The sequence below is a fragment of the Arachis ipaensis genome, chromosome B3 (genome assembly GCF_059453495.1).
Source record: "Arachis ipaensis isolate K30076 ecotype BB chromosome B3, ASM5945349v1, whole genome shotgun sequence".
NCBI classification, from domain to species: domain Eukaryota; kingdom Viridiplantae; phylum Streptophyta; class Magnoliopsida; order Fabales; family Fabaceae; genus Arachis; species Arachis ipaensis.
The window spans coordinates 115,997,648-116,013,173 of NC_142438.1; the positions used below are offsets into that span (position 1 = coordinate 115,997,648).

At 39.7% G+C, this 15,526-nt stretch overlaps 1 non-coding gene across 1 annotated transcript; it reads left to right on the forward strand.

The window, feature by feature from the left end:
- The first annotated feature begins 11,044 nt into the window (after positions 1 to 11,044).
- Positions 11,045 to 11,148, forward strand: LOC148572156 (small nucleolar RNA R71). Its single transcript, XR_015908655.1, has one exon. It is a non-coding gene; the product is annotated as a small nucleolar RNA R71 (small nucleolar RNA).
- Positions 11,149 to 15,526: the final 4,378 nt, after the last annotated feature.

The following is a 15,526-nucleotide window of genomic DNA, read 5'->3' on the forward strand; positions in this document are numbered from 1 at the left end:
GTAAATAAGCATGAAAACAGTAAACAGGGAATGGGAAATGGGGAATCCGGATCTCAGGACCCAAGAGACTAGATAACCAAGTCTAGATCTCAATGCCTTCCTAGATCCAACAAGAACAATTGCAAAGGAATTGTAAATTGCAAAGAAAGTAGATGAAGAACAATTAACAGAAATTAAATTCAATAAGCAGTAGAAGAAACAGAGGGATCTTCGGATGAGATTGAAACAGAATTCCTTCAATTCTCCAACCCAAGATCCAAGACAATTGCAATTAAAATTGAAAGCAATAAAACTAAGAGGAAGAGAGTGGAATTCTCTTTCCCCCAAACTAAGAAATTAAAGATCACTCAATATCCAAAGCTCTCCGAAAACTATTATGAAAACTCCAAAAAGAAAAGCTCCTTAAGAACTTGAATTCTATCCTATTTATACACTTTCTTCAAATGATCTTCAAGCCTTGAGTTGGGCCTTTGCTCTTGGTGGAATTGGGTTGAGAGAGGCCTTGGTTGATTACTCTTGGAGTTTGGAGAGGAACCAAAGTGAACCAAGTGAACCGGGTTGGAGTTTTGCAAAAGTTTGAGTAAAAGTTTGAGTAAAAGTTTGAGGCAAACTTTTGGTCCAACTTTTCATATCAGCCCCCATGTTTTGCTGATACCCACGTTGGTGTAAAAGTTAGGGGTCTAACTTTTGCTCCAACGTTGGCCTTCCTTAGTGCACTTATGGCGCCAACGTTAGCCCAAAAGTTAGAGGCTAACGTTGGCGCAAACTTTTGCTCCCCCTTTGTATTGTTCATGTGCCAACGTTAGCCCAAAAGTTAGAGGCTAACGTTGGCGCAAACTTTTGGTGGCCAGGGGGTGTTTTTCTCATGCCAACGTTAGCCACAAAGTTAGGGGCTAACGTTGGCGCAAACTTTTGGTGCCCAGGGAGTAACTTTCATGTGTCAACGTTAGCCCAAAAGTTAGGGGCTAACGTTGGGGCTAACTTTTCACCCAAAAGTTTGTGCAAAAGTTTGAGGCTAACTTTTGGTCCAGCTTTTTGCTTCCTGGTTCATTTTCACTTTATTCCATTGTCCTCTCTTTACTCCTAGCCATTCCTTCTTGCTTCAACATTTCTCCAAGCTTTCTTCACCTATCATTAATCAACCAAACACATCAAAGCTATGCTTAAAATCATGAGATATTCATTTTATCATAATATGTGACAATTATAGCATAAAACCTCATGAAATAGCATGAATTCATACATGGTTGATTCAATCAAAGGAAGTATGAAAATCTACCCAAATTAGCTTACTTGTAGCTCAAGAAAGTGCACAATTCAAGTGAAAACAAAAGAAAAAGACTAGTGAAACTAGGCTAAGATGACTTGTCATCACAACACCAAACTTAAAGCTTGCTTGTCCCCAAGCAAGAAAAAGAAAAAAAAATTATTGAGAAGAAAGGATGAAATGGAAGAGGATGTTCATGCTAGCAGAGTATTATTGATAGTTCATGGGATTTTGGGTGGATATGTAAATACTCACTTCTTATTGACTCCTAGGCCTAGAAAGTCTCCTTCAAGCTTCAAGCAACATACTGCTATGACCTCTCATTATTCCTTTATCCTTGGCTATTACTTTGTTCATAAGCTTTAATTGAGTGTCATGTGTAGCAAGTTCATTTCCTTTTCTTTATACTTGACACATTATTCACTATAGACACTTGGCTCACATTCCTTCTTAGAACATTGATGCCCAGCACCTCTTTGGGCTACTAAATGCCTTGTAGTTAGGTTGCTCTTGATAGTGGACTTTCAGCTGATGATCTCGGGTTAGTTAACCCAAGTCATCAAGTGTTGATGCACTCCAAAGAGCTTAATAATCCAAGCAGATCCTAATACAAAGACACCACAGGCATATATTCTAAGGTTCAAGCTATTGGTGTCCAGCTTTGTTTCTTTTCATTTTTCTTTTGTTCTGCCACTTCTTGGCTATTTCTTTTTCTCCCCCTTTTTTTCTTTCTTTTTGTTTTTCTGTCTAACCAAGGACTTTTATTTGATTGAGATTCATAGACAGTAGGCCACTTTCTACTTAAGAGGAGACATCCTAGTTCTCTTATTCACTAAAGTGAGCTATTATACAATCACACACACACACCACCACTTACTTTTATTATACTTCTATCTAACAGATAACTATCTCACTTCACATTCAAACATTTCTTTATTGAATTGAAAATGCAGGGGACAAAGCATGCTTTTTGCTCAGTGAAAGTAAACACACAAGCACACACATAGACTAGCTTACTTATTCTAAGAGTGATTCTACTTGTATTAGATGAACACTTTAACAAAACACAAGTCAAAACATTTTTCAACAGTAAGAGTTAAGTGTAAATACAACCTATTGGTTTGCAGTTCCTTTGTCCTTCCTTCTGTTGTGCCCTTTTGAGTTATGATGCATAGTGTCTTCAACTGGTGGTGAATTCCCTGCATAATTCTCAAAAGTTGCTTGCTTCTCAAGCCCTTAGATGACCAGTTAGTATGCATGAGTTGAGTGTGGCTTGTGGATTTAATTTGGTGTGGGAATACCAAACTTAATTTCTTGCCACTTCTCTGGATACAGCAGGTTAACTCTAGGCAAAATCTTGTGTCCTTGCTAAAGGTTATGAAGTTAAGACTAAAAAGCAGTTAAGTGGTTGAATAATCTGTTTGATTGCTTGGAACTAACAATGTGCAGGAAGTTAGAATGTGCTTTTGAATGAGGTTTTGGTGGAACACCAAACTTAGAATCCTCCATTCTCCCTTAAGTTGTTTTTGGTGTGCAACACCAAACTTAGCTCCTTGCAATACATATCAATTATTCAACATTTTTATTGAAAAAGCTATGAAAAGAAAACTACCTCAGGTTGGGTTGCCTCCCAACAAGCGCTCTTTTATTGTCACTAGCTTGACATCTTGTTCTTTTGATCAAGGAGGTTGAAAATCATAGTACCTCAGCTTTTCTCCTCTTACTGTGAACTTTCTTCCGGTCTCCTCTTTGATGATCTCTAGGTGTTCAAGTGAAAGGATCCGATTCACAGTATAGCATTCAGATGATTGTGGGGACACCTTCGTTGGTTGGGTGTTTAACATTACTTTATCCCCTGGTGAAAAGCCTTCAGTGGGGATTTTCTTGTTTTTCCACCCTTTTGGCCTCTTCTTCTTCTCTTCTTTCTTAAGAGATGATTCATGCCTTGGTGGTTCTTTATCTGGAATGTTGAGGTTCTCATCTGGGGGTTTTGGATCTAGTTCCTCCTTGATTTCTTTGGTCTGTTGCACCATCTCTACTTCTTTCAAGCATGGATGTAGAAGTCTTGGAGTTAACTCATTGAATGCCTCCTTCAAGCTTTGATCCTTGGCCTTATCCTTCATACAGTCTTCTTCTTGAGTAGGCTCATGCAGGATTTTAAAAACATGGAATGCTAGGTGCTCATCATGCACTCTTAACAACAATTCTCCTTTTTCAACATCTATCAATGCTCTGCCCGTAGCCAGGAAAGGCCTCCCCAGGATGATGGGAGTGTTAGGGTCTTCATCCATATCTAGGATGACAAAATCAGCTGGGAGAAAGAATTTTCCCACTTTTACCAACACATTCTCCACAACTCCCAGTGCTTGCTTAATGGATTTGTCAGCCATTTGGAGAACTATTCGTGTGGACTTCAGTTCAGAAATTTGAAGTTTCCTCATTAGAGACAAAGGCATCAAGTTTATACCTGCACTGAGGTCACAAAATGACTTCTCAATTGTTATGTTTCCTATGGTGCAAGGTATGTAAAAACTCCCAGGATCATCTTTCTTCTCTGGCAACTCTCTTTGGAGGATAGCACTACATTCCTTTGTCATCTCAATAATCTGTCCTTCCTTCAGGGTTCTTTTCTTTGTGAGTACTTCTTTCATAAATTTGGCATATAATGGCATCTGTTCAAGTGCTTCTAAGAAAGGAATATTGATGCTGAGAGTCTTGAATATATCCAGGAATTTTGAGTATTGCTTATCCTCGTTTTCTTTTTTGAACCTCTGAGGGTACGGAAGTTTGGGGACATCTGGCTTCACCCCTTCCTTCTTCTCTTGTAGCTGTGTTTCAAGGATGTCCACATCTTTCTTTGAGCTTTTTGCATTCTTGGTCTTTCTCTCCTCTTCACTTCTCTCTTCTGTCTCTTCTTGTGGAACTTCTCTGTTGTGTTCTTCTTGATTGATGGCTTCCTTCTCCCTAGTCTTTTCACTTCCCACTATGATTGCTTTGCACTCCTCCCACTTTGTAGCTTTTCCTTTGTCCTTTGGATTGGAGATTGTATCACTTGGGAGAACATTGGTTTGCCGTTCAGCTTGTTTGGCCAATTGTCCCACTTGTCGTTCAAGGCTCTTTATGGTAGCTTCATTTCTCTCTTGCATTTTGACCAAGCTTTGAGTGGACTGAGCAATTGCTTGTATGGCTGCCTCAAGACTTGAAATTCTACTTTCATGATAGTCTATTGGTGGTATGATGGGGGTGGAATGTGGTTGTTGGAAGTTATTTGTAGGGGTAGTGTGGTAGTTTTGGAGGTTAGATGTTGGTGCGGAAATGCTATTTTGATGAGTTTGTAGATTGTGGTGGGGTGGTTGATATGTATTTTGTGGTTTCTTGTATTGATTATTATTAGCATTTTGCTGGTCGTGGTTTGAGTAAGTTGTGTTTCTTGAGTTGTTTTGGTTTGAGTTTTTCTGCCACGGTTGCTGGCTGTGGGTGTGGTTATCTCCCCATCTGAGATTTGGATGGTTCTTCCAGGATGGATTGTAGGTGTCACCATAAACCTCATTTTGGCATGAGCCTTGGTTGTGCACATATTGAGGTTGTTCCTGCTGCTGATTTTCTTGGTTTTCTTCATTTTGTCCCCATGTGGTTGATGGTTGGCTTGTATTCACTGCTGCAACTTGTAAACTATCAATCTTTTTAGCCATCTGCTCAAATTGTTCTTGAATCTGCTGCTGCATTATCTTGTTTTGAGCTAGGAGGGTGTCAACCCCTTCCATTTCTAACACTCCTTTCCTTAGTGATGGTTGGTGTTGTCTCTGATGGCCAAAGAAATATTGGTTGTTAGCCACCGTGTCAATGAGGTTCTGAGCTTCTTCAGCTGTCTTCATGAGTTGCATTGAGCCTCCTGCTGAATAGTCAAGTGCCTCTTGAGCTTTCATTGTCAGTCCTTCATAAAAATTTTGGAGTTTATCCCATTCATTAAACATCTCTGGTGGACATTTCCTGAGTAAAGCTTTGTATCTCTCCCATGCTTCATACAATGACTCTCCATCCATCTGAGTAAATGTTTGAACCTTTGTTTTGAGCCTGATGATCCTTTGAGGAGGATAAAACTTTGCTAAGAACTTGCTCACTAGATCCTCCCAATTGTTGATGCTTTCTCTTGGAAATGACTCCAACCATTAAGTGGCTTTGTCCCTCAGGGAAAATGGAAACAACAACAATTTGTAACTGTCAGGATGTACACCATTGGTCTTCACTGTGTTACATATCCTCAGGAAGGTGGATAGGTGCTGGTTTGGATCTTCCAAGGGGCCTCCTCCATAAGAACAGTTGTTCTGCACCAAGGTAATGAGTTGGGGCTTCAATTCAAAGTTATTTGCATCGACATTTGGGGTAAGGATGCTACTCCCACATTGCCTTGGATTAGCAAATGTATATGAAGCCAAGACTCTCCTCTGGGGTTGACCATTGTTGTTGGCCATTCTCACTGGTGGATTTGTTGGATTTGTTGAGTGTTCCTCCAATTCATGATATTCTTCATCTGATTCTTCCTCTCCAGCAACATTTTTTCCTCTTGCTTCTCTTCTTGTATCTGACATACAAGCAAAACACAAGAATCACACAATACCAGAAAAGCAATAACACTTCAATCCATGGCTGAAGTGAAATATTAGTTAGCTTAGGCAAAAATTCAAACAGTTAGCGTGTTAGTCAAAAATTAAAGAAACAGAAAAGAAAAAATGCTTGATCTAGATCTCCACTTTACTTAATCATTGTCAATCTAAATCAATCCCCGGCAACGGCGCAAAAAACTTGATGGGATATTTTCGCAGAGAAACCAATTTCTCCAAAACACCCAAAACTAACCGGCAAGTGCACCGGGTCGCATCAAGTAATAATAACTCACGGGAGTGAGGTCGATCCCACAGGGATTGAAGGATTGAGAAATTTTAGTTTAGTGGTTGATTTAGTCAAGCGAATCAAGATTTGGTTGAGTGATTTGTGATTTGCAGAATTTAAATTGCATGGAAAGTAAAGGGAATGGGTAATTGACATGAAATTAAAGAGAACAGGAATTTAAATGCTGAATCTTAAAGAACAAGAAATTAAATGGCAGAAACTTAGAACGCAAGAAATGTAAATTGCAGAATCTTAAAGTGCAAGAAATGTAAATAGCTTGAATTGTAAAGGGAATTGGGAGTTGGAATTGCAGAAATTAAACTAGGGAAAGTAAATTGCAACCAACAGAGAAGTAAAAGAACACTTGGATTGAACCGGATCTAAAAACAGAATTGTAAATAAGCATGAAAACAGTAAACAGGGAATGGGAAATGGGGAATCCGGATCTCAGGACCCAAGAGACTAGATAACCAAGTCTAGATCTCAATGCCTTCCTAGATCCAACAAGAACAATTGCAAAGGAATTGTAAATTGCAAAGAAAGTAGATGAAGAACAATTAACAGAAATTAAATTCAATAAGCAGTAGAAGAAACAGAGGGATCTTCGGATGAGATTGAAACAGAATTCCTTCAATTCTCCAACCCAAGATCCAAGACAATTGCAATTAAAATTGAAAGCAATAAAACTAAGAGGAAGAGAGTGGAATTCTCCTTCCCCCAAACTAAGAAATTAAAGATCACTCAATATCCAAAGCTCTCCGAAAACTATTATGAAAACTCCAAAAAGAAAAGCTCCTTAAGAACTTGAATTCTATCCTATTTATACACTTTCTTCAAATGATCTTCAAGCCTTGAGTTGGGCCTTTGCTCTTGGTGGAATTGGGTTGAGAGAGGCCTTGGTTGATTGCTCTTGGAGTTTGGAGAGGAACCAAAGTGAACCAAGTGAACCGGGTTGGAGTTTTGCAAAAGTTTGAGTAAAAGTTTGAGTAAAAGTTTGAGGCAAACTTTTGGTCCAACTTTTCATATCAGCCCCCATGTTTTGCTGATACCCACGTTGGTGTAAAAGTTAGGGGTCTAACTTTTGCTCCAACGTTGGCCTTCCTTAGTGCACTTATGGCGCCAACGTTAGCCCAAAAGTTAGAGGCTAACGTTGGCGCAAACTTTTGCTCCCCCTTTGTATTGTTCATGTGCCAACGTTAGCCCAAAAGTTAGAGGCTAACATTGGCGCAAACTTTTGGTGGCCAGGGGGTGTTTTTCTCATGCCAACGTTAGCCACAAAGTTAGGGGCTAACGTTGGCGCAAACTTTTGGTGCCCAGGGAGTAACTTTCATGTGTCAACGTTAGCCCAAAAGTTAGGGGCTAACGTTAGGGCTAACTTTTCACCCAAAAGTTTGTGCAAAAGTTTGAGGCTAACTTTTGGTCCAGCTTTTTGCTTCCTGGTTCATTTTCACTTTATTCCATTGTCCTCTCTTTACTCCTAGCCATTCCTTCTTGCTTCAACCTTTCTCCAAGCTTTCTTCACCTATCATTAATCAACCAAACACATCAAAGCTATGCTTAAAATCATGAGATATTCATTTTATCATAATATGTGACAATTATAGCATAAAACCTCATGAAATAGCATGAATTCATACATGGTTGATTCAATCAAAGGAAGCATGAAAATCTACCTAAATTAGCTTACTTGTAGCTCAAGAAAGTGCACAATTCAAGTGAAAACAAAAGAAAAAGACTAGTGAAACTAGGATAAGATGACTTGTCATCAGTGCTCCACCCTTAGTTGTCCCATGTTGGAACTTAATTTTTCTAGGGAGGTGTTGATTTGCTCCCAATAGTTTTATGGAGGAAAATGCATCCCTTGAGGTATCTCAGGGATTTCATGATGAGGAGTTTCCTCATGCTCTTGGTGAGGTTCTCTCACTTGCTCCATCCTTTTCTTGGTGATGGGCTTATCCTCATCAATGATGATGTCTTCCTCTATATCAATTTCAGCTGAATTGCAAAGGTGACAAATGAGATGAGGGAAGGCTAACCTTGCCATAGTAGAGGACTTGTCCGCCACCTTGTAGAGTTCTTGGGATATAACCTCATGAACTTCTACTTCCTCTCTAATCATGATGCTATGAATCATGATAGTCCGGTCTATAGTAGTGGTCACAACTTCTTGGCCACAACTTCATAGAAGTGGTCTTGATGCACCTTTGAGAGGAATCTCTCCATCTCCCATGACTCGGAGGTGGAAGCTTTTGCCTTCCCTTTCCTCTTTCTAGAGGTTTCTCTGGCCTTTGGTGCCATAAATGGTTATGGAAAAACAAAAAGCTTTAGCTTTTACCACACCAAACTTAGAAGGTTTGCTCGTCCTCGAGCAAAAGAAGAAAAAAGAGAGTAGAAGAAGAAGAAATAGAGGGGATGGAGGGGGCTAAGTGTTTCGGCCAAGGGGGATAGGTAGTGTGTATGTTATATGAAAATGAAGGAGTGAAGATGGGTCTATATAGGAGTGGAGAAAGGGTTAGGTTTCGGCCATTGTGGGTGGGTTTGGGTGGAAAAGTAGTTTGAATTTGAATGGTGAGGTAGGTGGGGTGTTATGAAGGATGGATGTGAGTGGTGAAGAGAATGGTGGGATTTGATAGGTGAGAGGTTTTTGGGGAAGAGGTATTGGGGTGATTGGTGAATGGGTGAAGAATAGAGAGAGAGCTGGGTAGGTGGAGATCCTGTGGAGTCCACAGATCCTGAGGTGTCAAGGATTTCTCATCCCTGTACCATGTGGCGTGCAAAACGCCCCTTGCTGCCAATCCTGGCGTTAAACGCCAGGCTGCTGCCCATTTCTGGCGTTTAACGCCAGCTTCTTGCCCATTCCTGGCGTTAAACGCCAGTCTGGTGCCCATTTCTGGCGTTAAACACCCAGAATGGTGCCAGACTGGGCGTTTAACGCCCATTCTGCTACCCTTACTGGCGTTTAAACACCAGTAAGTTTCTCCTCTAGGGTGTGCTGTTTTTCATTCTGTTTTTCCTTTTGTTTTTGCTTTTTCAATTGTTTTTGTGACTTTACATGATCATCAACCTATAGAAAACATAAAATAACAAAAGAAAATAGAAATTTAATATAGATAATTAAAGATTGGGTTGCCTCCCAACAAGCGCTTCTTTAATGTCAATAGCTTGGCAGTGGGCTCTCATGGAGCCTCACAGATGTTCAGAGCAATGTTGGAACCTCCCAACCCCAAACTTAGAGTTTGAATGTGGGGGTTCAACACCAAACTTAAAGTTTGGTTGTGGCCTCCCAACACCAAACTTAGAGTTTGACTGTGGGGCTCTATTTGACTCTGTATTGAGAGAAGCTCATCATGCTTCCTCTCCATGGTTACAAAGGGATATTCTTGAGCTTTAAACACAAGGGAGTCTTCATTCACTTGAATGATCAATTCTCCTCTGTCAACATCAATCGCAGCTTTTGCTGTGGCTAGGAAGGGTCTGCCAAGGATGATGGATTCATCCATACACTTCCCAGTCTCTAGGATTATGAAATCAGCAGGGATGTAGTGGCCTTCAACCTTTACCAAGACATCCTTTACAAGTCCATAAGCCTGTTTCTTTGAATTGTCTGCCATCTCTAGTGAGATTCTAGCAGCTTGTACCTCAATGATCCCTAGCTTCTCCATTACAGAGAGAGGCATAAGGTTTATGCTTGACCCCAGGTCACACAGAGCCTTCTCAAAGGTCATGGTGCCTATGGTACAAGGGATTGAGAATTTTCCAGGATCTTGTCTCTTCAGAGGTAATTTCTGCCTATTCAAGTCATCCAGTTCTTTGATGAGCAATGGAGGTTCATCCTCCCGAGTCTCATTACCAAACAACCTGGCATTTAGCTTCATGATTGCTCCAAGGTACTTAGCAACTTGCTCTTCAGTAACATCTTCATCCTCTTTAGAGGAAGAATACTCATCAGAGCTCATGAATGGCAAAAGTAAATTTAATGGAATCTCTATGGTCTCAGTCTGAGCCTCAGATTATCATGGTTCCTCATTAGGAAACTCCATGGAGGTCAATGGACGTCCATTGAGGTCTTCCTCAGTGGAAATCACTGCCTCTTCCTCCTCTCCAGGTTCGGCCATATGAGACGTGTTTATGGCCTTGCACTCTCTCTTTGGATTCTCTTCTGTATTGCTTGGGAGAGTACTAGGAGGGAGTTCAGTAATTTTCTTACTCAGCTGACCCACTTGTGCCTCCAAATTTCTAATGGAGGACCTTGTTTCAGTCATAAAACTTTGAGTGGTTTTGATTAGGTCAAAGACAATGGGTGCTAAGTCATAGTGGCTTTGCTTAGAATTCTCTATCTGTTGCTGAGAAGATGATGGAAAGGGCTTGCTATTGCTGAACCATTTTCTTCCACCATTATTGTTGTTGAAACCTTGTTGAGGTCTCTGTTGATCCTTCCATGAGAGATTTGGATGATTTCTCCATGAAGGATTATAGGTGTTTCCATAGGGTTCTCCCATATAATTCACCTCTTCCATTGCAGGGTTCTCAGGATCATAAGCTTCTTCTTCAGGGGAAGTTTCCTTAGTACTGCCTGGTGCAGCTTGCATTCCAGACAGACTCTGAAAAATCATATTAACTTGCTGAGTCAATATTTTGTTCTGAGCCAATATGGCATTCAGAGTATCAATCTCAAGAACTCCTTTCTTCTGAGTTGTTCCATTATTCACAGGGTTCCTTTCAGAAGTATACATGAATTGGTTATTTACAACCATTTCAATAAGTTCCTGAGCTTTTGCAGGCGTCTTCTTCAGATGGAGAGATCCTCCAGCAGAGCTATCCAATGACATCTTGGATAGTTCAGACAGACCATCATAGAAGATACCTATGATGCTCCATTCAGAAAGCATGTCAGAATGACACCTTCTGATCAATTGCTTGTATCTTTCCCAAGCTTCATAGAGGGATTCTCCTTCCTTCTGTCTGAAGGTTTAGACTTCCACTCTAAGCTTGCTCAATTTTTGAGGTGGAAAGAACTTTTCCAAGAAGGCATTGACCAGCTTTTCCCAAGAGTTCAGGCTTTCTTTGGGTTGTGAATCCAACCATGTCCTAGCTCTGTCTCTTACAGCAAAAAGGAAGAGCATAAGTCTGTAGACCTCAGGATCAACCCCATTGGTCTTAATAGTGTCACAAATTTGTAAGAATTCAGCTAAGAACTGATGAGGACCTTCCAATGGAAGTCCATGAAACTTGCAATTCTGTTGCATTAGAGAAACTAATTGAGGCTTAAGCTCAAAGTTGTTTGCTCTAATGGCAGAGATTGAGATGCTTCTCCCATAGAAGTCGGGAGTAGGTACAGTAAAGTCACCAAGCACCTTCCTTGCATTGTTGGCATTGTTGTTTTCGGCTGCCATGGTTTCTTCTTCCTTGAAAAGCTCTGTTAGGCCCTCTAAAGAGAATTGTTCTTTAGCTTCTCTTAGCTTTCTCTTCAAGGTCCTTTCAGGTTCAGGATCAGCTTGAACAACTATGCCTTTATCTTTGTTCCTGCTCATATGAAAGAGAAGAGAACAAGAAAGTAGGGAATCCTCTATGTCACAGTATAGAGATTCCTTGAGGTGTCAGAGGAAAAGAAGAATAGAAGGAGGAGGTAGATGGAAGAGAATTCGAACATATAAAGAAGGAGGGAGTTTGAATTGTACCTTGAGGAGGAGTATTAGTCCTTTAAATAGAAGGATGTGAGAAGAGGGGAAGAATTTTCGAAAATTAAAGTAAAAGATTTTGAAATAATTAAAATAAATTTTGAAAATTTGATTGATATTTTCGAAAATTAAGTGATTTTTGAAAAGAGTTTGAAATTAGAAATTAAAAAGATATGATTGAGAATTAATTTTGAAAAAGATGTGATTGAAAAGATATGATTGAGAAGATATGATTGAAAATCAATTTAGAAAAAGAAAGTTTTTTTTTAAATTAAAGTTGATTACTTGACTAACAAGAAATTAAAAGATATGATTCTAAAATTTAAAGTTTGATCCTTTCTTAATAGGCAAGTAACAACTTGAAATTTTTGAAGTAAATCTTTAATTATAACAAGGATTTTCGAAAATTAAAAAAATGGAAAGAAATTGATTTTGAAGAGATATGATTGAAAAGATGTGATTTGAAAAAGATTTGATTTTGAAAAATTATGAAGATTTGAAAAAAATTTGAGTTAAAAACAAAATCTTCCCTCTAGTGTCCTTCTGGCGTTAAACGCCCAAATTGGCATTGGTATGCAAAATTGTTACTCAGGTTGTGAATTATTGTTCGAAATTGATTCCCTGGCGATGGCACCAAAAAACGGATGCACAGAACCATGGTCTAAACATATCTTCACAACTTCGCATAACTAACCAGCAAGTGCACTGGGTCGTCCAAGTAATAAACCTTACGTGAGTAAGGGTCGATCCCACGGAGATTGTTGGTATGAAGCAAGCTATGGTCACCTTGTAAATCTCAGTCAGGCGGATATAAAATAGTTATGGAGTTTTCGAAATTAATACTAAAATAATGATAGAAATACTTATGTAAGTCATTGGTGAGAATTTCAGATAAGCGTATGGAGATGCATTCATTCCTCTGAACCTCTGCTTTCCTGCTGTCTTCATCCAATCCGTCTTACTCCTTTCTATGGCTGGCTTTGTGTAAGGATGTCACTGGTGCCAATGGCTACTTTCAATCCTCTCGGGAAAATGGTCCAAATGCTCTGTCACAGCACGGCTAATCGTCTGGAGGCATCACCCTTGTCGTTGGTTGCATCCTATTCCTCTCTGTGAAAATGGTCCGATGCGCTGTCACTGCATGGCTAATCATCTTGGAGGTTCTCGATCATACTAGAATAGAATTTACTATCCTTTTGCGTCTATCACTACGTCCAGCACTCGCGAGTTTGGAGTTCGTCACAGTCATTCAATCCCAGAGTCCTACTCGGAATACCACGAACAAGGTTTAGACTTTCCGGACTCTCATGAATGCTGCCATCAATCTAGCTTATACCACGAAGATTCTGATTAAGAGATCTAAGAGATACTCATTCAATCTAATGTAGAACGGAAGTGGTTGTCAGGCACGCGTTCATAGGGAATGATGATGATTGTCACGTTCATCACATTCAGGTTGAAGTGCGAATGAATATCTTAGAAACGAAATAAGATGAATTGAATAGAAAACAGTAGTACTTTGCATTAATCTTTGAGGAACAGCAGAGCTCCACACCTTAATCTATGAAGTGCAGAAACTCTACCGTTGAAAATACATAAGTGATAATGGAGTTCATTGGTCTCGGCCCCAGAGGGGAACCGGAGTAACCAAGACTCTGAATACAATGATAAAAAGTTCTATTTATAATAAACTAGTCACTAGGGTTTACAGAAGTAAGTAATTGATGTATAAATCCACTTCCGGGGCCCACTTGGTGTGTGCTTGGGCTGAGCTTGAAGTCTACACGTGGAGAGATCATTCTTGGAGTTGAACGCCAGCTTTTGTGCAGTTTGGGCGTTGAACTCCACTTTGCAACTTATTTCTGGCGCTGGACGCCAGAATTAGGTAGAGAGCTGGCGTTGAACGCCAGTTTGCGTCATCTAAAATTGGGCAAAGTATGGACTATTATATATTGCTGGAAAGCCCTGGATGTCTACTTTCCAATTCAATTAGAAGCGCGCTATTTTGAGTTCTGTAGCTCCAGAAAATCTATTTTGAGTGCAGAGAGGTCAGAATCCAACAGCATCAACAGTCCTTCTTCAACCTCTGAATCTGATTTTTGCTCATGTCCCTCAATTTCAGCCAGAAAATACCTGAAATCACAGAAAAACACACAAACTTATAGTAAAGTCCAAAAATGTGAATTTAACATAAAAACTCATGAAAACATCCCTAAAAGTAACTAGATTCTACTAAAAACAATGCCAAAAAGCGTATAAATTATCCGCTCATCACAACACCAAACTTAAATTGTTGCTTGTCCCCAAGCAACTGAAAATCAAATAGGATAAAAAGAAGAGAATATACTATAAATTCCAAACTATTAATGAAACATAGCTCCAATCAAATGAGCGGGACTTGTAGCTTTTTGCCTCTTGAATAGTTTTGGCATCTCACTTTATCCATGGAGGTTCGGAATGATTGGCATCTATAGGAACTCAGAGTTCAGATAGTGTTATTGACTCTCCTAGTTCAGTATGATGATTCTTGAACACAGCTTCTTTATGAGTCTTGGCCGTGGCCCTAAGCACTTTGTTTTCCAGTATTACCACCGGATACATAAATGCCACAGACACAAAATTGGGTGAACCTTTTCAGATTGTGACTCAGCTTTGCTAAAGTCCCCAATTAGAGGTGTCCAGGGTTCTTAAACACACTCTTTTTTTTTTGCTTTGGACCTTGACTTTAACCGCTCAGTCTCAAGTTTTCACTTGACACCTACACGCCACAAGCACATGGTTAGGGACAGCTTGGTTTAGCCGCTTAGGCCAGGATTTTATTCCTTTAGGCGCTCCTATCCACTGATGCTCAAAGCCTTGGGATCCTTTTTATTTGCCCTTGCCTTTTGGTTTTAAGGGTTATTGGCTTTTTCTGCTTGCTTTTTCTCTTTCTTTCTATTAATTTTTTTTCGCCCCTTTTTTTTCTGCAAGCTTTATTCTTTGCTGCTTTTTCTTGCTTCAAGAATCATTTTTATGATTTTTCAGATTATCAAATAACATGTCTCCTTGTCATCATTCTTTCAAGAGCCAACATATTTAACATTCTTAAACAACAACTTCAAAAGACATATGCACTGTTTAAGCATACATTCAGAAAACAAGAAGCATTGTCACCACATCAATATAATTAAACTAAGTTAAAGGATAAATTCAAAACTCGTACTTCTTGTTCTTTTGAATTAAAACATTTTTCATTTAAGAGAGGTGATGGATTCATAGAACATTCATAACTTTAAGACAAAGTTACTAACTACTAATGATCATGTAATGAAGACACAAACATAGATAAGCACTTAACATAGAGAAAATGAAAAACAGAGAAAGTAAGAACAAGGAGTGAGTCCACCTTAGTGATGGTGGCGTTTCCTTTTTGAGGAACCAATGATGTCCTTGAGCTCTTCTATGTCTCTTCCTTGTCTTTGTTGCTCCTCCCTCATTGCTTTTTGATCTTCTCTTATTTCATGAAGGATGATGGAGTGCTCTTGATGTTCCACCCTTAGTTGTCCCATGTTGGAACTTAATTCTCCTAGGGAGGTGTTGATTTGCTCCCAATAGTTTTGTGGAGGAAAATGCATATGAGGTATCTCCGGGATCTCATGGTGATGAGCTTCCTGCGCCTCTTGAGCTCCATGAATGGGCTCTCTTGCTTGCT